Source organism: Lithobates pipiens, unplaced genomic scaffold (assembly GCF_037356315.1).
Source record: "Lithobates pipiens isolate NorthernLeopardFrog02 unplaced genomic scaffold, aLitPip1_a1.2 Scaffold_30, whole genome shotgun sequence".
Taxonomy (NCBI): Eukaryota; Metazoa; Chordata; class Amphibia; order Anura; family Ranidae; genus Lithobates; species Lithobates pipiens.
In genome coordinates, this window is record NW_027507791.1 from 44,742,929 (window position 1) to 44,768,706 (window position 25,778).

The 25,778-nt window shown below is 45.3% G+C and overlaps 1 protein-coding gene across 1 annotated transcript in view; it reads left to right on the forward strand.

Annotated features, from left to right (window-relative positions):
* Window positions 1-21,465: 21,465 nt before the first annotated feature.
* TAGLN2 (transgelin 2) overlaps window positions 21,466-25,778 on the forward strand; it is a 60,936-nt gene continuing 56,623 nt past the window's right edge. The window contains exon 1 of the mRNA XM_077464123.1: window positions 21,466-21,565. The gene's annotated coding sequence lies outside the window, so the exon portion shown is untranslated. The remainder of the gene's footprint in view (window positions 21,566-25,778) is intronic.

Here is a 25,778-nt window from a genome sequence, read left to right on the forward strand (position 1 = left end):
GTAGGCTGAGAAGACTTGGCACACAATTGGTGTTCCAATTCATTCCAAAGGTGTTCAGTGGGTTTGACGTCAGGGCTTTATGCAGGCCACTGAAGATCCTCCACACCAAACTCATCAAACCATGTCTTTATGGAGCTGTCCACCATTTACGAGGTCAGGTACTGATTGTTGGATGAGAAGACCTGGATCACAATGAGAGTTCCAATTCATCCCAAAGGTGTTCAGTAGGGTTGAGGACAGGGCTCTATGCAGGCCACTTGAGGTCCTCCACACCAAACTCAACAAACCCATGTCTTTATGGGGTCATGTACTGATGTTGAATGAGAGGACCTGGACCATGATGAGTGCTCCAATTCATCCCAAAAGGTGTTCAGTAGGGTTGAGGTCAGGGCTCTGTGCAGGACATGAGTTTCACCACACCAAACTGGTCAAAGCATATCTTTATGGAGCTGGCCACCATTAACAAGGTCAAGTACTAATGTTGGATGAGAAGAGCTGGCTCGACATCGGCATTCCAAATCATCCCAAAGGTGTTCAGTAAGGATGCAATCAGGGCACTGTACAGGCCACTTGAGTCCCTCTACAGCAGACTGGTCCAACTATGTCTTTATGGAGCTAGCTTGGTAAATAGGTGCCATCATGCTAGGGCAAGAAAGGACCTTTCCCAAACTGACCACCAGCTTTGTAGCACACTCTTGCTGTGGGATGGTTAAGCCCATTCCTGCACCATAGCGTACAATTAAATTCTGGTGTTTCAGGTCTGAGACCCTATAAGCAACCCTCTGGTTTGAAACATTTGCTAGGCTCCACACGCACCCTGCCCCTAGCCCCATGCTGGGGGTTGGGGATAAGGTTTATGGTTTAGGAATAATGCCCATGGTTGGGGGAGAAGAGTTATAGTTTGGGGATTAGGGTTATGGTTGGGGGATAAGAGTTATGGTTGGGGGATAAGAGTTATGGTTGGGGGATAAGAGTTATGATTGAGGGATAAGAGTTATGGTTGGGGGATAAGAGTTATGGTTGGGGGATAAGAGTTATAGTTTGGGGATTAGGGTTATGGTTGGGGGATAAGAGTTATGGTTGGGGGATAAGAGTTATGATTGAGGGATAAGAGTTATGGTTGGGGGATAAGAGTTATAGTTGAGGGATAAGAGTTATAGTTGAGGGATAAGAGTTATAGTTGAGGGATAAGAGTTATGGTTGGGGGATAAGGGTTATGGTTGGGGGATAAGGGTTATGGTTGGGGGGGATAAGAGTTATGGTTGGGGGATAAGAGTTATGGTTGGGGGATAAGAGTTATGGTTGGGGGATAAGGGTTATGGTTGGGGGAGATAAGAGTTATGGTTGGGGGGGATAAGAGTTATGGTTGGGGGATAAGAGTTATGGTTGGGGGATAAGAGTTATGGTTGGGGGATAAGGGTTATGGTTGGGGGGGATAAGAGTTATGGTTGGGGGGGATAAGCATTATGGTTGGGGGATAAGTGTCTTGCTGTGGGATGGTTAAGCCCTTTCCTGCACCATAGCCTACAGTTAGTTAAATTCTGGTGTTTCAGCTCTGAGACCCCAGTAAGCAACCTTCTGGTTTATTCCATTTGTTAGGTTCCTCAAACTTTCTGCCCCTAGGGCCATTTTGGGAATCATGCATTTACACATTTTACGAGAGGCCTCACGTTTTTCAGTGGTTCCAACCCTAGTTCTCAGGGGGACTACCCAAGGCCCATGAGACATAGGGGCCCAGTTTAAAAGGCATATGCACTCAGGGAAACTTTTCCTATCCCTGCCAAGCAGGTGGACACTCCTCTACTAGGCCTCTACCTGTTCCTGACCAGAACCAGTGGTACTGTCCACACTCCCCAAGCGTTGGCTGCACCGACACCTCTTAGATGGATTACATGACTAGTCCAGCTCTTATGACTGCAGTCCAAACCATTACCTTACAGTCGTGTGAAAATTCTCACCCAGCTAAACTTGGCTACTTAGGTAAAGTAATGACCGGCACACCATCAACATCAATCAATCTTTTGTTCGCTAACCAGAGAAGCTTCTATGGTGGCAAACAAAAAATCCACTTGATGCTGTTGGGTGAGCCAGCGGTCATTTCATCTATTCATGGCCTATTGATGACATCGTTCATGATCTCGTGCGTGCGCCATATAAGATCAGGCCAGCTAGTTATTGAAGAACGAGCCATGTCAGATCTTTCAGCGCATGTGCTGTACAAGATTTGGCGCATGTGCCATACATAATCTGCAGGAGCTTGTATCTGGTGAAAGCACAGTAAAAGATCTGGCAAAAGCACGGTACAAGATCTCACTAATGCACGGTACGAAATCTAGCGTGCCAGGTTAGTAGTTAATAAGCCAACCAGGTCTTGACGGCACACAAGATCGTTCCCGCGTGCAGTTTTTTTTAGGGGCAATTTACAAGTGTTCCCGCGTGTCACGCATAGGACGGGCCCCAAAATATCTTGTGTTTGTCGCCCAAGAGAAGCTCCTGCTCTTTTCTGGTTGATGAGCTGTGTGTGATTTTTTTTTAAAAGGTGCATTTTGCCATGATTTCCACATGGCAAAATCTCACCGCGTTTTGGGTGCCATTACAAATGAACTGCACCCAAATGCTTAAATTTGGAATCGCGGGTAAAATCGGGGGTGAATTTGCTGGCAATTCCAAATCGGCCAGTGTGAATGCGGTTTCACTTTTTTTTTTCTTTAAATCGCACTGCATGAAGTAGATTTGGCGTGTTTATAAACGTGTGGTGTTTGCTGGTGTGTTTTTGCCTGCGACTCGGGAATGCATGCGATTTTCAAAACCTTCCCAACCCAGTGCATTTTTCAGTTTTGCAGGAACGCACTTCAGTCCATTTAACCTGTTTCCTATGGGTCACGTTCACATTTGTGCATGTTCCACCGGTGCATTTCTTTTTTGGAAAGGGTCATTGAAATTTTTTCCCCCCACCGCATCAGGTTGCGCTTTTGATTCCACAAACTTCAATAGAAATGCAGCAAAAAACGCAGTGCTTGCGTTTTTTATGCCTTTCTGCTGGTTTCTCCTGCAAGACAGACACTTTCCAAAAACACATTAAAAACACATCCAAAACGCTTGTAAAAAAAAACAAAAAAAAAAAAACACATAATGCTCTGGGAAAGTGCATCAACCGCAACCTTCATAGCGATTTTCTGCAGTGGTCAAGTGCGGAAATCGCAGCAAAACGTGCCTTAACCACTTAAGGACCGAGCCTCTTTTTGAGATGTGTTGTTTACAAGTTAAAAACTGTTTTTTTTTTTGCTCGAAAATTACTTAGAACCCCCAAACATACATTGTTTTCCTAACACCCTAGAGAAGAAAATGGCGGCCGTTGTAATACTCTGTCACACCGTATTTGCGCAGCGGTCTTACAAGCACACTTTTTTGGGAAAAAAATAAAAAATTTTGAATTAAAAAAAATAAGACAACAGTAAAGCTAGCCCAAATTTTTTTTTTATATATGGTGAAAGATGATGTTACGCCGATTAAATTGATACCCAACACGTCACGCTTCAAAATTGCGCCCGTTCGTGGAATGGCGACAAACTTTTATCCTTAAAAATCTCCATAGGCGACGTTTAAATTTTTTTTACAGGTTGCCTATTTTAAGCTACAGAGGAGGTCTAGGGCTAGAATTATTGCTCTCGCTCTACCGATCGCAGCGATACCTCACATGTGTGGTTTGACCACCGTTTTCATATGCGGGCGCTACTCACGTATGCGTTCGCTTCTGCACACGAGCTTGGTGGGACGGGCACGTTTAACCGGTTCCCGACCAGCGTGCGCCGATGTACGTTGGCAGAATGGCACGGGCAGGCAAATGGGCGTACCTGTACGTCCCTTTAAATTTGCCGCCCCTGCCATCGGTCGGGACCCCCGTGAGTCCGGTCGCGGGTCCCGCGGACTCGATCGCCGCTGGCATACCCGCGATCGTCTCACGGGGCGGCTGAATGGAGAAATGCAGTTGTAAACAGCATTTCCCCATTCTGCCTAGCAACTAGTGACGCTGATCTCTGCTCCATGTGATTGGAGCAGAGATCAGTGTTAACTAAATGAAAGCCCATCCCCCAACTGTTAGTAACACGCCCCTAGGAACACTTAACCCCTACACTGCCACCCCCTGGTTAACCCCTTCACTGCCAGTGTCATTTACACAGGAATCACTGCATTTATATAGCAGTGATTGCTGTATAAATGACGATGGTCCCAAAAATGCGTCAAAAATGTCCGATGTGTCCGCCATAATGTCGCAGTCACAATAAAAATCGCTGATCGCCGCCATTACTAGTAAAAAAAAAAAATTATTAATAAAAATGCCATAAAACTATCCCCTATTTTGTAAACGCTATAACTTTTGCGCAAACCAATCAATAATCGCTTATTGCGATTTTTTTTACCAAAAATATGTAGAAAAATACGTATCGGCCTAAACTCAGGGAAAAATGAGAGAAAATGTTTTTTTTATATATTTTTGGGGGATATTTATTATAACAAAAAGTAAAAAAGAATGTGTTTTTTTCAAAATTGTCGCTCTATTTTTATTTATAGCGCAAAAAATAAAAACCGCAGGGGTGATGAAATACCACCAAAAGAAAGCTCTATTTGTGGGGAAAAAAAGGACGTCAATTTTGTTTGGGAGCCGCGTCGCACGATCGCGTAATTGTCAGTGCCGAATCGCAAAAAGTGGTCTTTCACCAGCAAAATGGTCCGGTCTGTAAGTGGTTAAAAAAAATATATATTTTCTTATTTATTTTACCTATTATTTTTTATTTAAAAAAAAATAAAAAATTGTGTCACTTTTATTCCTATTACAAGGAATGCAAATATCCCTTGTAATAGAAAAAAAGCATGACAGGTCCTCTTAAATATGAGATCTGGGGGTCAAAAAGACCTCATATTTACACTAAAATGCAATTAAAAAAAAATTTGTCGTTTTAAAAAGTAATTTAAAAAAAAATGGCCCTTTAAAAGCTGTGGGCGAAAGTCAAGTTTTGACGTCGCTTCCGCCCTGCATTGTTATGGAGACGGGTGGCGGCCATCTTCCCCCTCACACGTCTCCATGCCCAGCCAGGGAGAAGATCCGATCGCCTCCGCCCATGGATCCGGTAAGCGCCGAAGCACACCGGAGCACGGCACCAGCGATAAAAGTGAACTCGCGGCGAATCTGCCGCAGAGACCACTCTTATCAGAAACCGGACCGCCGACCGAACGCGAGGATTCCCAGGGGTTGTGCCAGCTATCCTCCTGATTTTTCTGATTTTAGGGGCACAGGGAAAGCTTCCTCTGCAATATTAGCGATCTACCGATCCCGAGGCATCACCTGGATTTGCCCTTAAATCCCCATCCCGGAACGAGCCCCCACACAGGAATTCTGAGCATCTCCTCCACATTTTTTTTTCTCACGCATTAAATAATTGCCGAGCTTTTTTGGACGAAGGTTCCTGTAAATTATAATTGGAAACAAACGATCGTCTTGGATTAGAGGGAAGACACAGGTTGAAGAGCGGCTCCGTGGGATCGTAGAAGAACACGAGATTTTGGCTGCACTTCCAAAATGTTCTTGGCAGAATAAAAAGAGTGCCGGAGGACTTCCACATCCCCCCCCCCCCCCCATCCATCCATCGGGAGGCCAATCGCAGGGTGAGCTTCACACAGATCAGTGGTGTATTCTCAGGTGTAACGAGTTGATCTTGCCAATAAAATAAAACGAGGTCTGTTAATACGAACAAAAGACATAGCGCAGGGGGTGGGGGAGGGGTGAAGGGGTCTACTCTGGTAATGTGCAACTCCAGTCTTGCACAGTTGTAGCGGCTCCTCTCCTATACCGAAACGGCTTACTCTGGTTTTCACCGCACACTGCGAGCTTCTCGCAATGTGCATTAGAAGCTGCAGCAAGTCAGATAGAGCCTCACTTCCTGGCTGGAAGACATCCAGCATCATCTAGCACAGGGATATGCATTTAGCGGACCTCAAGCTGTTGCAAAACTACAAGTCCCATCATGCCTCTGCCTCTGGGGAGTCATGCTTGTGGCTGTCAGAGCCTCGCTATGCCTCATGGGACTTGTAGTTCTGCAACAGCTGGAGGTCCGCTAATTGCATATCCCTGATCTAGCACTTACCTCCCCAGCCTGACTGTCCCTTGACCCCCACCCCCTGGAATCCATTTATTTTTAATCATGGAGGCTCAGCATCACACATGGACGGTACCTATGGAAATGCAGCCTGCCTAGGAACGCCCACTCCTCCAAACTGACACCCACCCATCAGGGCATTCTGATATTTGCATAACTCCTCCCACTGCTTGGGCTGGAGGGAGTGCTTAGGCAGGGGGGCTGCTGTGATGGTTTCAGGAAGCTATGTACAGCCACCACTGCTGGTCCCTCCCACCAGCCATGATCTGCCCACGCTGCATAGAGAAGCACAGAGACCCAGTGATGGTTTCACCGAGTCTAAAATAAGGTACGTCACTGGATCTAAAAACCAGAGAAGGTAAAATACAAGCAGAATAAAATTTGCACACCACTTTTGCCTACAGGCAGTGGCGTCGTTAGGGGGTGGCTTTTAGGGCTAGAGCCCTGAATCTGGGGTCCATAGCCCCGAGTCTCTGCAGGGGTCCCCAAGGGGAGGGGACGCACTCTGGGGACCCTGATGTAAGTGGGGGGCTCTCTGGGGACCCTGATGCAAGGGAGAGGCTCTCTGGGGACCCTGGTGCAAGGAGGGGCTGTCTGGGGACCATGATGCAAGGAGGGGCTCTCTGGGGACCCTGATTTAAGGGGGAGGCTCTCTGGGGACCCTGATGTAAGGAGGAGGCTCTCTGGGGACCCTGATGTAAGGAGGAGGCTCTCTGGGGACCCTGATGTAAGGAGGAGGCTCTCTGGGGACCCTGATGTAAGGAGGAGGCTCTCTGGGGATCCTGATGTAAGGAGGAGGCTCTCTGGGGACCCTGATGTAAGGAGGGGCTGTCTGGGGACCCTGATGTAAGGAGGAGGCTCTCTGGGGATCCTGATGTAAGGAGGAGGCTCTCTGGGGACCCTGATGTAAGGAGGGGCTGTCTGGGGACCCTGATGTAAGGAGGGGCTGTCTGGGGACCCTGATGTAAGTGGAGGGCTCTCTGGGGACCCTGATGCAAGGGAGAGGCTCTCTGGGGACCCTGATGCAAAGAGGAGGCTCTCTGGGGACCCTGATGTAAGGAGGAGGCTCTCTAGGGATCCTGATGTAAGGAGGAGGCTCTCTGGGGACCCTGATGTAAGGAGGGGCTGTCTGGGGACCCTGATGTAAGGAGGGGCTGTCTGGGGACCCTGATGTAAGGAGGGGCTGTCTGGGGACCCTGATGCAAGGAGGAGGCTCTCTGGGGACCCTGATGTAAGGAGGAGGCTCTCTGGGGACCCTGATGTAAGGAGGAGGCTCTCTGGGGACCCTGATGTAAGGAGGAGGCTCTCTGGGGACCCTGATGTAAGGAGGAGGCTCTCTGGGGATCCTGATGTAAGGAGGAGGCTCTCTGGGGACCCTGATGTAAGGAGGGGCTGTCTGGGGACCCTGATGTAAGGAGGGGCTGTCTGGGGACCCTGATGTAAGTGGAGAGCTCTCTGGGGACCCTGATGCAAGGGAGAGGCTCTTTGGGGACCCTGATGCAAAGAGGAGGCTCTCTGGGGACCCTGATGTAAGGAGGAGGCTCTCTAGGGACCCTGATGTAAGGAGGAGGCTCTCTGGGGACCCTGATGTAAGGAGGGGCTGTCTGGGGACCCTGATGTAAGGAGGGGCTGTCTGGGGACCCTGACGCAAGGGAAAGGCTCTCTGGGGACCCTGATGTAAGGGAGAGGCTCTCTGGGGACCCTGATGTAAGTGAGGGGCTCTCTGGGGACCCTGATGTGAGGGGCTCTCTGGGGATATATACACACACACATATATTACTGTATATACATGTGTATGCCCGCCCAAGCTTATGACTTTCTTTACTAAGCTGCTATGTGCTCTAGCCCCAGATATTTTGTAGACCTAGCAACGCCCCTGCCTACAGGCAAATAATAAGGCTTACCAGTAGGTACTGGAAACATCTCCTAAACCTGCATGGTTTAGAAAATATTTACCATATACACTTGTGCCAACGTCATTGGCACATGCCCACTATCATAGCTCCCAACTGTCTCTGATTTTGAGGGACTGTCCCTGATTTGAAGCAATGTCCCTCTGCCCCTCATTCCTCCTCATTTGTCCCTCATTTTGGTCTGATCCATATAGATATATATAAAATTCACTTTTTTATCAAAAAGTGTTTTCCAGCACTAAACCTTTCATCTGATTTCTAAATGGCTGCATTTGTAAATTCCAAGTGGTTAGTGGTAAAAAAAATAAAAATAAAAAAATAAAAAGCACGCGTGGTTTTAACCAATCTTGTTTTTTGTACAATTCTCCTTTAAGGGGGGCGTGACCAGGGGGCGTGTCCTATGCCTGTATACTTTTGCTGATAGGTGTCTCTTGTTCCCATCTCAAAAAGTTGGGAGGTGTACACTATAGAAAGGGCGCGGTCGTGGCGTTTCTATAGGGCCTGTGCCGTGACTGTCGTCTCTTGCGTGCATGCGTCGCCTCCCGCGCACATCAGTGACGTCATGCGTCCCCGGCCAGTCGCTGAGCCGGAATCCCCGGCCCCCGGAAGGAAGAGGGGTGAAGATGGATGCTTCCTGCAGCGGGGACATCGCGGGCTTCGTTTGGCCGCTATTTGGCACATAATGGGCTAGAATGTGATGCGTGCTAACCCATTATGCTTTTAGCTTGCAGGGGAGAATAAAGAGGAAGTAACACCCATCAGGGTTTACTTCCTCTTTAAGGCTGAAGTTTCGTTTTCGATGGAAGAAGGAAGGGTTTGAACCCTTGTAAACTTATGCTTGCATTATGCATACCTCCCAAAATTTTGAGATGGGCATGAGGGACACCTACTAGCAAAACATAGGTAGGCATAGGACACGCCCCCTGCCACGCCCCCTTAAAGGAGAATTAACCCCAAAAAAAAGGTTAGTTAAGTCCACAAGGGACTTTCTTTACCACTACTATTCCTTTATATTGGCTTAGAAAAATTTACAAATGCAGCAATTTATAATTCGGATAAAAGGTTTAGCGCTGGGAAACACTTTTTGATAGATAAAAAGTGCATTTTATATACAGCTATACGGATCAGACCAAAATGAGGGACAAATGAGGAGGGATGAGGGGCAGAGGGACATTGCGGCAAATCAGGGACAGTCCCTCGAAATCAGGGACAGTCCCTCGAAATCGGGGACAGTTGGGAGCTACGGCATTATGACTAGGGGCTCTTCAGAGGCACCAAAAAGGACTACCCAGAGTACAAACTCCATGCAGACGTTGTCCTGGGCTGGATTTACATGCAGAATCCAGATCTGAAGGGGGAGATTTTTGCAGACGATGTATTCAAGAAATATTAAGCCCCGGCTGACCTAGCCCATTGCTTCCACTTACAGTCCAATTGTCTTCCTTGGGGTGGACGGACCTTTTTTTTATGCGTCGGTCGGAACGAGAACAGGAACGCGCTCCCGTATCATCCATGGCCGGTTTGATGTCTCCCCCAAGCGCGGGGTGGAAAGCGATAACAATTGTTTATACCAGTAAACTTCTCACTCAGCCGTGTTCCTAAATTAACCCCGGGCCCGGCGGTTATCTCCCTCCGGCACACATCCTCCGTCTTCCTGCCTTTATATTCTAAAAAAGTCCTATCCCAGAATCCGCAGGGAAATGTCGTAGCCAGAGAGACGAATCTTCAGCTTATCAGCAGCCAGAAAAAAAAAAGACAAGCGCCCGGCTCATCTCCAACTAGTATTTAAAAAAAGGGGACGTTTTATCTCAAGGACTGAACAAAAAAGGAGAACGGGACAGGGGCAAGGGGCAAAAAGAATTTACATTTGTAAACGGAAGGGATTCTTTACAGTAAGAGCTGTCAAAGTCCTTTAAAACTTTTTTTTTTTTTTTAAAACAGCCACAGCATAGTAGAAAAGCCTGTCTCCTGCCAGCATGCTGCATAGAAGAACCGTTTTAGAGGACTTTGACAGCTCTTACTGTAAAGAACCCCTTCCTTTACAGGGAAGCAGCGGTCTCTCTGCAGAGGTCACATACACCCACCCCTGGCTGAGTCATAACTAGAGATAGCCAAATTACCAAGGATCTTGAGCTTTGCAGAGCTAAAGGGCCATTGGGCGCTATTTCTTTATTACAAGTATTGATATAGAGCCAGCAATTTATGAAGCACTCATCATACTGTACATCAGTGGCGGCTGGTGCTCAATATTTTTTTTGGCGGAGGGGGGGGCAAACCAATGCCAACCCCACCCCCTGCGAGAGACGGACGGGTAGGTGGGGGACTACCCCACCAGGAGACGGACAGGAAGGTGGGGACCACCCCACCAGGAGACGGAAGGGAAGGTGGGGACCACCCCACCAGGAGACGGACGGGAAGGTGGGGACCACCCCACCAGGAGACAGATGGGAAGGCGGGGACCATCCCAGCAGGAGACGGATGGGAAATCGGGGACCACCCCCCCAGGAGACGGATGTGAAATCGGGGACCACCCTCCAGGAGATGGATGCAAAGGCAGAGACCACCCCCCCAGGAGACAAACGGGAAGGGGGGACAACCCCCCGAGGAGATAGACGGGAAGGCGGGGACCACCCTCCCAGGAGACAGACGGGAAGGCGGGGACCCCCCCCAGGAGACGGACGGGAAGGCGGGATCACCCCACCAGGAGACGAACGGGAAGGCGGGGATCACCCCACCAGGAGACGGACAGGAAGATGGGGACCCCCCCCCCCCAGGAGACTGATGGGAAATCGGGGACCACCCCCCAGGAGATGGACGGGAAGGGGGGGACCACCCCCCCAGGAGATGGACGGGAAGGCCGGGACCACCCCCCCAGGAGATGGACGGGAAGGCGGGGACCACCCCCAAGGAGATGGACGGGAAGGCTGGGATCACCCCCCAGGAGATGGACGGGAAGGCGGGGACCTCCCCCCAGGAGATGGACGGGAAGGCGGGGATCACCCCCCCAGGATACGGACGAGAAGGCGGGGATCACCCCACCAGGAGACGGACGGGAGAAGGTCTCCTTTCCTTAAGAGGGAGATGGCAAGGATCCGGAGCACGGCTGCTGCTCCTAAGACTCCCTGGCCAATCGGGTCTCAGGACCCGCTTCCTGGTTGACCGGGAGGAGAATCTGGAAGAGGACAGCGAATATTAATTCGCTATTGTCACACAACTGGGTGGGGCCTGTGCCCGGAGCCCACCCTTTTTTTTTTTTTTTACGCTACTACTGTTTTGCTGCGCGATGATCGAGGCACAGGGAGAACCTGCAAACTCCATGCAGATTGTGTCCTGATCAGGATCCAAACTGTGGACAGCGCTGAACAACAGAAGTGCTAATCACTAAGGCTCCATTCCCACTAGGGCGACTCCAAAGTTGCGCAAATTTCATGCGACTTTACACTCTGTAGCACTCAAGTCGCAAGAAAGTGCCAATCATAGAGCAGGAATCTTTTCAAAGCCGCTGCGACTGTAAGTCGCAATCGATTGGAACGGGGTGCCATTGAAATCAATGGGCCTGCGACTTGTCATGCGACTTTTATGTGTCCAAAGTCTCACTAGCAAGACACGTCTCACTGGTGCGAATGGAGACTTGAGATCTACTGTAACTTTAACCGGGCAGCACCACTAAGAAGGAAGCAGATCCTGCTAATGTAATGAGCAAATGGTTTATCCCGATCTCCATAGACAAGTACAACCTATCAAAGTCAATGAGGTTTTGTTTTGTAAGAGTAATGGAAATGTACATCTAGAGATCAATACAACGTAAGAAGACCACAGAGTCTCCGCCATTAGATAATTGCACAAAGAACTCGGCTTGGCTCCCTAGTAGAAGCAAGACGACGCTGTAATTGACTTACCGTCTATAAATTGAGTTATAGGCCATGGATTGTATTAGTAGGAGACGGCTAATTGTTTCTGGTTGGCTAGAAGCAGATCTACGACTATATATACAGTATATATTTAGACGAGGCTTTCTCAACCAGGGTTCTGTGAATCACTAGGGTTCCTCTGCAGGTTACTGGGTGTTCCTTAACCCCCCCCCCCCCCCCTCTACAAATGACTTCCAATGCAAGGGGGCAATTCTTCACTGGTTTCCAATGTAAGAGGGAACTTCTCCACTGACCGCCAGTGTAAGAGGGCATCTATCCACTGATCACCAAGGAAAGGAGGAGCTTCTCTGTTGACCATCAATAAGGTGGAACTTCTCCACTGACCACCAAGGAAAAGGGTAATTTATCCGCTGACGATCAATGTTAGGGGGTATTTTCCCACTGACCACCAATGTAAGTAGGTATTTCCTCACTGACCCCCAATATAAGGGGGGATTTTCCCTCCGATGAATGAATGAATGAAATACTTGTATAGCGCACAATGCGAACTGAATCGCCTCTACGCTGATCACCAAGGAGGGTTGAGGGTATAAGGAGGAATTTCTCTGCTGACAACCAAGGAAAAAGGTGGAATCTCTCCATTGACCACCACAGATGTAAAGGGCGTATTTCTCCACTGACCGCCAAGGAAAGGGGGCATTTATTTAATGACCACCAATGTAAGGGGGGTATTTCACCTCTGGTCATCAAAGTAAGGTGGTATTTTTCCATTGATCACCAATGTAAGGGGAAATTTATTTACCGACCTCCAATGTAAGGGGGAACTTCTCAACTAACCACCAAGGAAAGGAGGTACTTCTCCACTTACCACCAAGGAAAGGGGGTACTTCTCCACTTACCACCAAGGAAAGGGGGTACTTCTCCACTAACCACCAAGGAAAGGGGGTACTTCACTAACTACCAAGAAAAAGGGGGTACTTCACTAACTACCAAGGTAAGGGGGTACTTCTCCACTAACCACCAAGGAAAGGGGGTACTTCTCCACTAACCACCAAGGAAAGGGGGTACTTCACTAACTACCAAGGAAAGGGGGTACTTCTCCACTAACCACCAAGGAAAGGGGGTACTTCACTAACTACCAAGGAAAGGGGGTACTTCACTAACTACCAAGGAAAGGGGGTACTTCACTAACTACCAAGGAAAGGGGGTACTTCACTAACTACCAAGGAAAGGGGGTACTTCTCCACTAACCACCAAGGAAAGGGGGTACTTCACTAACTACCAAGGAAAGGGGGTACTTCACTAACTACCAAGGAAAGGGGGTACTTCACTAACTACCAAGGAAAGGGGGTACTTCACTAACTACCAAGGAAAGGGGGTACTTCTCCACTAACTACCAAGGAAAGGGGGTACTTCTCCACTAACCACCAAGGAAAGGGGGAGGAAAGGGGGTACTTCTCCACTAACCACCAAGGAAAGGGGGAGGAAAGGGGGTACTTCTCCACTAACCACCAAGGAAAGGCGTACTTCTCCACTAACTACCAAGGAAAGGGGGGTATTTCCTCTATGATTACCAATGTACCGGTGGTGGAAGAAAAGACGATTAATGGATTAATCCATGGCTTGATTTACGCTGGCCATACACCATTAGATTTTTTTGAACAAATGTGTGTAGATGTTGATTTGATACCACACACATTTAGAAAAACCAAACAAACCTTAAAAAGGAAGAATGTTGAAGGAAATCCTACCACCATAGGACCAGCTTTAGCCCCCCGGTGACAGGTCCTCTTTAAACCATCTCTTTGAAACGTCTTGTGTATAACAAGAAGGGGATTATTATAAATCCCCTTTGTTCTTTTTGGACAAGGTATGGATTCTGTTCTCCGTGTATATCTGGACCCCATCCAAGTCTTCTTTCATTCTGGAACAATGTGTATTTAGATTCCTCGTCTCGCCAGACCACACAGATTTTCGGATCAGCAGATAGTTAAAGGAGGACACCGGTCTCACAAAATAAAGGAGCAGAAGAGTGTCCTAACATGGAGGAACTACACACACACACACAACGAAATGCAAGTAAACCTTTGTCCTTGTCCATGATTGCGGAATTCAACCTTCCAAACTAGTGCTTGATATCCTCACGAACGATGTGTCCCTGCCCCGCCCCCCCCTCCATTGCATCATACTGAGATCCGGTAACATCATGGAAGCTCACGTGACGATTATTTTTTGGACTACACAGCTAGGATAGGTTACTACCCAGCAGTACTTCAATTCTAACACGGAGTAGATAGAGGCATGGAGGTTCAAAAAATAATTTTTTAGAGGATTTATAGCTTTCTGAATGAAGTCATGAAATGCGTTGAATGTTTTTCATAAGAAAGGGGAAGTAAGTTACCTTTTTGTTATGTAACGGAAATGGCCTGTATGCAAGTAATGACTCTCTCTGGATCCTGGGGGAGGGGAGATTTATAACCGTTGTAGCGCAGCAAGACAGAGCCAACCAGCAGCACAAGTGGATTTCATAAAAGGGTATTTAGAAGATCTGTCTGGTTTGTTCGTTCCCCTCCCGGCAGGTCATAGGGGGCGGATTGACAACTCATGGGCCCCCGGGCAATAGGAGATTATGGGGCCCCCAGGCAATAGGAGATTATGGGGTCCCCGGGCAATAGGAGATTATGGGGCCCCCTGGGCAATAGGAGATTATGGGGCCCCCAGGCAATAGGAGATTATGGGGCCCCTGGGCAATAGGAGATTATGGGGTCCCCAGGCAATAGGAGATTATGGGGCCCCGGGCAATAGGAGATTATGGGGCCCCCAGGCAATAGGAGATTATGGGGCCCCCAGGCAACAGGAGATTATGGGACCCCTGGGCAATAGGAAATGATGGGGTCCCCGAGCAATAGGAAATGATGGGGCCCCTGGGCAATAGGAGATTATGGGGCCCCCAGGCAATAGGAGATTATGAGGCCCCCAGGCAATAGATAGATTTTTTTTAAAAACACAGATTTTTACATACTGTCCCTGGGGTCTTTCCACACTATCTTGCCAGCGCTCCCCATGTAATCTGGGCAGTTCTCCGGCTCTACATGACTATCTTTTCCCTCATAAACCATAAAGCTCCATACATAGCCTGTTGCCCTATCACAGAACTTATAGAGCTTGACCCTTTATTGAGTCTGGCAACCCTGATGGGGCCCTCGGGCAGTGCCGAGTGCCTGAATGGTCAGTCCGCCCCCGTAGCTCTGTCTGCTCAATTCATCCTAAAGTGTACCTGTGCTTTTCCATGTTTGGACCAGTCCTTGGTTTTGCTCCCCTTCCCCACTGTAGCCCCCAAATAGAGAGGAAACACTGACCCCAAGACCCTCACCCTAACCTTAACCCTAGAACTCTTAGCCCCTGTACACACGGTCGGAGATTTCCACAACCAAATCCATCGGATTTTGCCCGTCGGATTTTGTCCGTCGGATCTTGACCGAAACTGTTGCATACACACGGTCGGACAAAGTTGGCGAAAAATCTGATCTTTCAGAACGTGATGACGTAATTTCGTTACGATGGGACTACGTTCAGGCTAGTAGCCAATAGCTTTGATGTAGGAATTTGATCTGAGCATGCGTGGCACTTGGTCAGGTCAAAATTCTCTACACATGATCGGAGTATGTCCGACCGGCCCAGTTGGTCGGGAAATATTTCCAACATGTTGGAAAATTGGGTCCGACGGATATTCCGACAGAAACAGTCCGATGCATACCACACACAGTCGGATTATCCGACAACACGGTCCGATAGGACACATTCTGACGGATTCTCCGACCGTTTGTACATGGGCTTAAAGTGGACCTATCATCGAATATATTTTTTCTACATCCATGCTAAGTAATGTTTCAATAGTTCCAAGTATTTATTACTTGAGTCCTCACAGAGATCGCAGTATCTGGATGTAGTTCACCCCCTGCTTCAGTGGGGAAGAGGAGACTGAGGACATGCTTCCTCCTGCCTGTAGCATCTCCTCAAACATCAGTACCTGACCTTGTAAAGTAGTGGCCAGCTCCATAAAAGACAAGGTTTGACCAGTTTGGTGTGGAGGAACTTGAGTGTCCTGCACAAAACCCTGACCTACACAGAACCCTACTGAGCATCTTTGATCAGTTTGGTATGGAGGAACTCAACTGGTCTGCATAGAGCACTGACCTCAACTCTACTCAATGCATTTGGGGTGAATGGGAACAGAGTTGCAAGCCTGGTCTTCTCAGCCAACATCAATTCCTGACCTCATAAATGTTGGCCAGCTCCATAAAAGACAAGGTTTGACCAGTTTGATGTGGAGGAACTTGAGTGTCCTGCACAAAACCCTGACCTCAATCCTACTCAAAGCCTTTGGGGTGAATTGGAACATTGACCGCAAGCCAGGTCTTCTCATCCATAATCAGTACTTGACCTCATAAATGTTAGACGGCTCCATAAAAAGATATGGTTTTACCAGTTTGGTTTGGAGGAACTGGAATGGCCTACACAGAGCCCTGACCTCAACCCTAGTGAACACCTTTGACCAGTTTGGTGTGGAGGAACTCAACTGGTCTGTATAGCGCCCTGACCTCAATGCTACTGAACACCTTTGGTATGAATTAGAACATTGGTTGCGAGACAGTTCTTCTCATCCAACATCAATACTTGACCTCATAAATTTGTCCGGCTCAATAAAAGATGTGGTTTGGCCAGTTTAGTGCGGAGGAACTTGAGTGTCTTGCAGAAAACCCTGACCTCAACCCTACTCAACGCCTTTGAGGTGAATTGGAACATGGATTACAAGACAGATCCTCTCACCCAACATCAATAATTTACTTCGCAAACGTTGGCCAGCTCCATAAAGACATGGTTTGACCAGTTTAGTGTGGAGGAACTGAAATGGCCTACACAGAACCCTACTGAGCATCTTTGATCAGTTTGGTATGGAGGACGTCAACTGGTCTGCATGGAGTACTGACTTCAACTCTACTCATTGCATTTGGGGTGAATGGGAACAGAGTTGCAAGCCTGGTCTTCTCAGCCAACATCAATTCCTGACCTCATGAATGTTGGCGGCTCCATAAAAGACATGGTTTGACCAGTCTGGTGTGGAGGAAATTGAGTGTCTTTCACAGGGCCCTGACCTCAACCCTACTCAATATCTTTGGGGTGAATTGGAACACTGATTGCAAGACAGGTCTTCTCCTCCAACATCAGTACTTGACCTTGTAAATGGTGGCCAGCTCCAAAAAGACATGGTTTGACCAATTTAATGGGGAGGAACTAGAATGGCCTACACAGAGCCCTGACCTCAACCAGTGGCGGCTGGTGTTTTTTTGTTTGGGGGCAGCAACCGAAACCCCCCCCATGGCAACTCAAACACCCCCGCTGTCTGCCGGACAGCACTTACCCCATTTAGGCAGTGGCGGGGATTAGGCATCTGTGGAGAGGCGGGGACCTGGCATCCGTGGTGTGGCGGCAGGGACCAGGCATCGGCGGCTCTTCTCCTTGCTTCCGCCGTGTGTCTCCTCCCCTCCTCCTAGGCATCAAATAGGATCACCTGTCCCTTCAGCCAATCAGGTGACGGGTATCAGAGCCACTTCCCGATTGGCCAGGAGGAGGATCAGGGTTGCAACAGTGAATAGTCATTCACTGTTGCAACACACCTGGGTGGGCCATAAGCCGGACTCGCTGAGACCCAAGCCCACCCTATTTTGAAGCCTATTAGAGCTTCTGCCTCTAATCAGGGGCTTCAGAAAAAACCCTGCCCACTGTAATTCATGTGCCCGGTGCCCTGAAAGGGGCAGGATGCACGAACAAGGGGTGGCCATTGCCATGGATAGATTCATCCTATGCATTGCATATAGGGGTGGCCTGGAGAGAGGGGGCGGCGCCCGGGCGCCCCTAATCAGCCACTCCCTGACCTCAACCCTACTGAGCATCTTTGACCAATTTGATGTGAAGGAACTCAACTGGTCTGTATAGAGCCCTGACCTCCACCCTAATGAACACCATTGGGAAGAATTGGAACATCGATTGTGAGAGAAGTCTACTCATCCAACATTAATACCTGACCTTGTAAATGGTGGGAAGCTCCATAAAGACATGGTGGGACCAGCTTGGTGTGGAGGAACTCGAGTGTCCTGCACAAAGCCCTGACCTCAATGCAAGCCAGGTCTTTTCATCCAACATCAGTACCTGGCCTCATAAATGGTGGCCAGCTCCATAAAAACATGGTTCGACCATTTTGGTGTGGAGGAACTCAAGTGGCCTTCGACAGAGACCTCAACCCTACTGAACACCTTTGGGATGAATTGGAGCGCTGATGGTGAGCCACTTCTTCTCGTCCAACACACAATACCTGACCTCACAAAATGTTCTTTTGGCTAAATGGACTCAAATTCCCCCAGACGGCATCCTCAAATCTTGTGAAAAACCTTACCAGAAAAGTGGAGGATGTTATAGAAAAGTGGAGGATGTTATAGGGAGGTCAACTCCAAGCCAATGGTTTTTGAATGGGACGTCTGACAAGCTCATATACTGTAGGTTTGCTAGGCAGGTGTCCTCAAATATTGGTCTCATACTAAAGATCAGTTCGATATATATCTTAGATAAGATAAAATAAACCAGCATTTGCAGCAGTATTCACCTTCATTCTAGAGATTTTCCCCTGCAGTACTTGTTTTCTGCCAGTAGATGTCCTCCTTCTGATGGCCAGCATCATTTAACCCTCTTCCCCTGAGACAGGACAGCAACTGGAGAAGCGGCAGTGTGATGACTTTCTCCACAGTATTTTTTCTGCCACTAGAGGTCCTCATTTTGATGGCCAGTATCATTCAACCCACTTCCTCCCAACCCAGCCTGTGATTGGAGAGTGAAAAGAGAAGCAGTACAATGAAGAGCTCATCTGTGTCACACTGCTCTCTCCTCCTATCAGCATGTTCCTTGTCACTACATGAAATAATTGACTCAGCCTGTTGCTTCTTTCTCTCTCACTCCAGCCCTTTTCCACAGGGACTACAAGAGGCAGATACCAGGTCACATTCAGGTACTTACAGATGTATACGCTTATATATATATATATATATATATATATTTATTATATTATATTATATTATATTATATTATATATACACACACAAACACACACATAATACGCTTGTACTTAACAATGTAATAATGATTAAAATAATTAAAACAAATATAATTTTAAAGGATTTTTATTTTAATGTAATTTGTTTAATGTATTGTTTTAATTATTTAATTAGGTTGCATTAATTTGTGTCTTTTATATCTGCCTAGCTTTAAACATTACCTACTGTAAACAAAACGGAAAAAAATGTTTTTAGATTTAGGTATACTTTAACGGTTGCATCCAAAAGCTGCCAATATAAGATTTTATAACATTGTACAAAAAATATATATATATATATATATATATATATATACAAAAAAAAAAGTTGTTTAAAAAAAAATCCCCCCTCTAAAAAAACAAACAAAAAAAAAAGACAAAAAAAGTTTCTATTTTTTTTTCTTATTTTGGATACGGTAGATAATCGTTAATGCTGAACTCTAGACTGATCTAAAGGACACATTTATTTTACGTTTTTTGGTTTTGATTTTTTTCTTTTAAGGGGGATTTTTTTAAACAACTTTTTATTTTATATATATATATATATATATATATATATATATATATATATATATATATAAAAATAAATATAAAATTTATTTTTCTTTAGAACATTATAAAATCCTGGTCATTAGCAGCTTTTGGATGAGACCCTTAAAGTATACCTAAAGCGAAAACTTTATTTTCTTTTTTCTTTTCTTTCCATTTTGGATACAGTAGATAATAGTTAACGCTGACTGATCTAAAACACACAAATTTATTTAACTTTTTTTGTTTTGTTTTTCTTTTTTTTCTTTTAAGGGGGATTTTTTTTAACAATTTCTAATATAATATAATATAATATTAATAATATATATATTTTTTTTTTTATTTCTCTTTAAAACCTTATAAAATCCTGGTCATTGACAGCTTTTGAATGAAACCCTTAAAGTGTACCTAAAGCTAAAACTTTTTTTTTTCAATTATTTTAGTTTTTTGGGGGGTTGGATACAACTTTTGATTATTATTTTTTTTATTTTTTTATTTTTTAAATAAGATTATAAAATCTTGTCATTAGCAGCTTTTGGATGCAGAAATTAAATCTATACTTAAATCTATACCTATCTATATAATCTATAATTAAATCTATACCTACAGCTAAAGAATTTTTTTTTCATTTTTTGGGGGGGTTGGATATTTTTAAAACAACTTTTGATAATTCTTTTTTTTTTTTTTTTTTTTATAACATTATAAAATCTTGTCATTAGCAGCTTTTGGATGGAACAATATAATCTATACCTAAAGCTAAAATAAAGTTTTAGCTGTAGGTATACTTTAACGGTTCCATCCAAAAGCTGTTAATGACAAGATTTTATAAAAATAATAATAATAATAATAATAATAATCAAAAGTTGTTTTAAGAATATCCAACCCCCCCCCCCAAAAAAAAAACTAAAATAATTGAAAACAAAAAAAAAAAGTTTTAGCTTTAGGTACACTTTAAGGGTTTCATCCCTAAGCTGCTAATGACCAGGATTTTATAACGTTCTAAAGAAAATAAATAAATAAAATATATATATATATATATATATATATATATATATATATATATATATATATATATATATATATATATATATATATATATATATAAAGTTGTTTAAAAAAAAATCCCACTTAAAAGAAAAAAAAACAAAACAAAAACAAAAAACATAAAACAACAAATTTGTGTGTTTTAGATCAGTCTAGAGTTCAGCCATTTTTAACCATTATTTACTTTATCCAAAATAAAAAATAAAAATAAAAAAAGGAAATAAAGTTTTAGCTTTAGATATACTTTAACGGTTGCATCCAAAAGCTGCTAATGACAAAATTGTATAAAGTTATAAAAAAATCCCCCTTAAAAGAAAAAAACAAAACCAAAACAAAAATATTTAAAATAGATTTATGTGTTTTAGATCAGTCTAGAGTTCAGCGTTAATTATCTACTCTGTATCCAAAAAAAAATAAATAAATAAAGCAAATAAAGTTTTAGCTTTATACTTTAATGGTTGCCTCCAAAAGCTGTGAATGACAAAATTGTATAACGTTATTAAAAAAAAAAAAAAAAAGTGGTTTAAAAAAAAAAATCCAACTCCCTCCCGACAAAGAGAAAACCACAAAAATAAAAATAAAAAAAGCGCGCATCCTCAATCTGCATGCAGTTTTCGCAGACAGATGTGCGAATGGCCTCTCGCCGTGACACGTTCGACATTGATTATTTTATCAGGTTGCATGACATTTAGTGATTCATGCAGAAGCCTTGGAATCACAGGCAGGGTTGTAGTACAGTACTCATTCTCTACACACACACACCCTTTTTTCTTTGATTAGGGCTGATGTCATTGCTTTCTTTTTTTTTTTTTTTTTTTTTTTTTTTTTGGGGCAGGGCTGAGCTCTAGAGAGAGACTCAGACACACAGTCACTCCAGTGCTGTTTCCTGCTGCCTGGGATCGAGTCAAGGTAAGGCGTGTTGTCGCAGATGTCGTTGTACGCAGGCCAACAATGTAGACTTGTGTCGTGTATAGATTGCCCCAGGGGTGCTTTATTAGCTTGTCCCTTATTGTAGCCCCATTAGTCCACTTGCAACAACACAGTCGAGTACTGTCTGTAATACTTTTTTTTTTATCTGCACTAACAGATAAATTTATTAGGACAAGCTTTCTGGGGTCTACCACCACAAGTATCAGCATGCCATCTAAAACTGTGTGTTACGGTCTTTTTTTTTTTTAATGATGTGACGATCCAATAGATGGGGCGGTGACGTAACCACAGTTTCAGGTTGGATGGAATAGAGTGTTGAATGGCATGGGGGTGGGAAAATGTCAGATTTTATCCCAATAAACTGTTGGATTTTGAGTATCTATCAAGTTTCAAGTTCTTCTGAACTACAAGTATCAGCATTGTTTTGTAGCCTCCTGAAGCTCCAGAGTTGACCACTTGTGGTTGCTGAGCTTCTGATATACTACAAGTATCAGAATGCCTTTGCTGCTTTACAAAGCGGGGGGCATGGAAGTTCCTCTGGGACACTGCCCTGTAGGTTCCTGAAGCTCCAGAGCTGACCACTCGTGGTTGCCGAGCTGCTACTGAACTACAAGCCCATCTGGGGGCTCAGAAGTTCGTCTAAACTGCAAGTATCAGCATTTTCCGATAGGCTTCTGAGGCTCCAGAGCCAGCCACTTGTGGTTGCTGAGCTTCTGGTGAACTACAAGCATCAGAATTCCCTAGCTGGTAAACCCAACCAAGGGCTTGGAAGTTCTTCTCAACTACAGGTATCAGCATCATCTTGTAGGCTCTTGAAGCCTCAGAGGTGAGCACTTGTGGTTGCTGAGCCTCTGATGAACTACAAGCATCAGATGGCTTTTGCTGGTCTACCCAACTGGGAGCTTGGATGTCCTACTGAAATAAGTGTCAGCATTGTCTTGTAGGCTCCTGAAGCTCCTACGGTGACCACTTGTGGTCACTGAGCTGCTGAAGAACTACAAGAATCAGCATGCCTTTTCAGCTCTGCCAAGGTTCCTGGTGGTTTTATGGGTTTTGTAGAAGTATGGGTTACTCTACTGGGTTCTGACGTTTCGGGAATGCTGACCTACTAGTTGTGGGACTAGAGGTCCCAGCAAGCCTTATCCATCTACTTTAGCAAAATCCTTCATAATTGGTGGCTGTCTGGCTCTGGTTTAAAGATGACTAACAGCAAATATTTCAGGCTTTTGGATCTCCAGTCATCTGGTGGTCTTCCAATTATTGTATGACTACCGCAACAATCTCAGTTGGTGGCTGTCTGGCTCTGGTGAACTAGGCGTAACACCAAATTTCTCAAGCTTCTGGATCACTGGCTGAGTCATCCATTTGCCCTACGACTACCAGCATGGCCTACTGGGAGCTGGCTGCATATGTTAGGGGCGCTGCGTTACAGAAGTCTCAGCATGCTCTGTGGAATTTAAGATGGCCAGCTGTGACCATCTCTGGGCATCAAGATGCTATAGAGCTTTGTTAATTCATGGATGTCTACTTCTTACTGAACTACAAGTATCAGCATTGCCGAGCTGCCAGAGCTAGAGTTGTATGCCCTTGTAGTAATCTAGTGCTTATAGAACTAAAAGAAACAGTATGTTCTCAGCACGTGTAGACGGCATTATTTCTAGTTCCCTGGTTGTTATTCAACCATGATCATCAGCATGCATTATCTAAGCCTTGACTATCTTGTCCAACAATCACCAAGATCTTGTGAGACTAAGTCCCGGCATTCTTGAGGAACCTTGGTTTTCTTGCTCGTGTGGAACCACAAGTTATCTCAGTGTGCTGCTATCTGTTAGAGAACAATACGTTCCAGTATGGCTTACCATGGTGGAACCATCAGATCCACCATAGACAAGGTGGCCTACAGCTCACAGGGTCTTCATGGTTGTCTACTTCTTATTGAACTACATGTATCAGCAGCTAGAGTTGTATGCCCTTGTAGTCTACTAGTGCTTATAAATCTAAAAGAAACAGCATGTTCTTAGCACGTGTAGTTGGGATAATTTCTAGTTCCCTGGTTGTTAATCTTTAAACAACCATCGGCATGCATTATCTAAGCCTTGACTATCTTGGCCAGCAATGACTAAGCCCTTGTACACACGGTCTGAGATTCAGACGGAATGTGTCCTATTGGACCGTTTTATCGGATATTCCAACTGTGTGTGTGGTCTCCATCGGACTATTTCCGTTAGAATATCCGACGGACCAACTTGCCGGTAAAATTTTCCGACAAAATGCTCCGATCGGACATACTCCGATCATGCGTAGCCTACTCCGGCGGACAAAGTGCCACGCATGCTCAGATCAAATTCCTAGACCAAAGCTATTGGCTACTAGCCTGAACGTAGTCCCGTCGTAACGAAATAACGTCATCACGTTATGTACAATCGGATTTTCCGACAACTTAGTCCGACCGTGTGTATGCAACATCACTTCCGGACCTCTTCCGGAATTAATCTGTCGGAATTACTCAGATGGATTTGGTTGTGGGAATCTCCGATCGTGTGTACAAGGGCTAAGATCAGCATTCTTGAGGAACCTTGGTTTGCTGGCTCATGTGGAACCATATGTTTTACCATAACTTGCCTGGCATCTGGTGTTCTACCTATCTCCGTGTGCAGCCACCTGTTTGAGAATGATACAATCAGTTATGGCTTACCATGGTGGAACCATCATATCTACCGTGGACAAGAAAGCTTACAGATTTTGTGGTCTTGAGGAACTACGAGTTCCTTCATGGCCTTTGGAAATTGGGTATCATTAACGAAGGTGAACATTTCAATACTGATTATCACATAGTCCTCTGGTGGGCCTTCCAATGCAGATTATCACATAGTCCTCTGGTGGGCCTTCCAACGCCGATTATCACATAGTCCTCTGGTGGACCTTCCAATGCAGATTATCACATAGTCCTCTGGTGGACCTTCCAATGCAGATTATCACATAGTCCTCTGGTGGGCCTTCCAACGCTGATTATCACATAGTCCCCTGGTGGACCTTCCAACGCCGATGATCACATAGTCCTCAAATACACTTGTGTACTCAAGTAATCAAATTTTCCTGGACAATAAAAGCCTCCTTCAATTTAGATTTCCAAGAGAATTGCCTACATTACTTGGTTGCTATCCTTTTAAAATAAGTATCAAGGATAGTTTGTTGCTCAACCATTTCTGGCACCTCTTCCACTGGATTATAGAGTACGGTTGTGTATTGAGAACACTCATCTTGGATAATTACTACTTTAAAAGCCCCAAGGATACTACAAAAAAAGCCCAAAAAATATATCATTGCCTATCTGTACTTTCTGCTGCCCTAAACCAACTGTGTCATCCCTTCCCCCACCCACACAATTGATTGTTCTGTGATCCCCCCCCCCCCCCCCCGCTTGTTTTTTTAAAGGTCAGTTGTGGGGGGGGGGGGGGATCTGGGGGAGGGGGTGGGCCATCCAAACATAAATTATTCATGCATAAACCTGTTTTTTTTCGGCTTTGCGTGCAATTATTTGAGAAGGGTAGGTCTACTGGGGGTAGCATTGTTGAAAATGTGTCCAGATGATGATGGGCAGGGCAGCAAGCAGGAACCTTTTATTACACCCAAGGATGCATCACTTTCTGTCCATGGCACGATGCTCAAATAAACGGGTGTTGCCTCTGAAGGCTATGATGCCCTAGGCCACTGTCTATGTTGCCTTTTGAGAAATTCTGCTCTGAACAGATTGTAACATACAGGAAAAGGGGGACTTTATTAGACCACTGGTCATAATGGAAAACTAGGGGAGGTCTCCGGGGACAAAGTGGAAAAATCCTGGATCATTCCCTGGAAATTAGGAATAGTTGGCAATTGTGGAAAAAGTCTGAATTTAAAGGATAATTTTACTGAGGGCAATAATTGTCATCAGAGACCTAATGGTCCGATTGTGTCTGGCTTGCGAATTTACTGACTTTTCTTGAACACGCCCATATGTGATGTTCACAAAGCAATTCGCCACTAGGGGCGAATTGAATATGAAAATTGTCTAGCAACATCATTTGCTGTTCCTGACTTGTTCTGATGTTGCATTTGGCCTAATCAAAGTAAATAGTATATAGCATAGTATAAAAGTAAATACTGTAGTCAAGAATTAGTCGTTGATACTTTACTGTGCCGAAGCTGAATG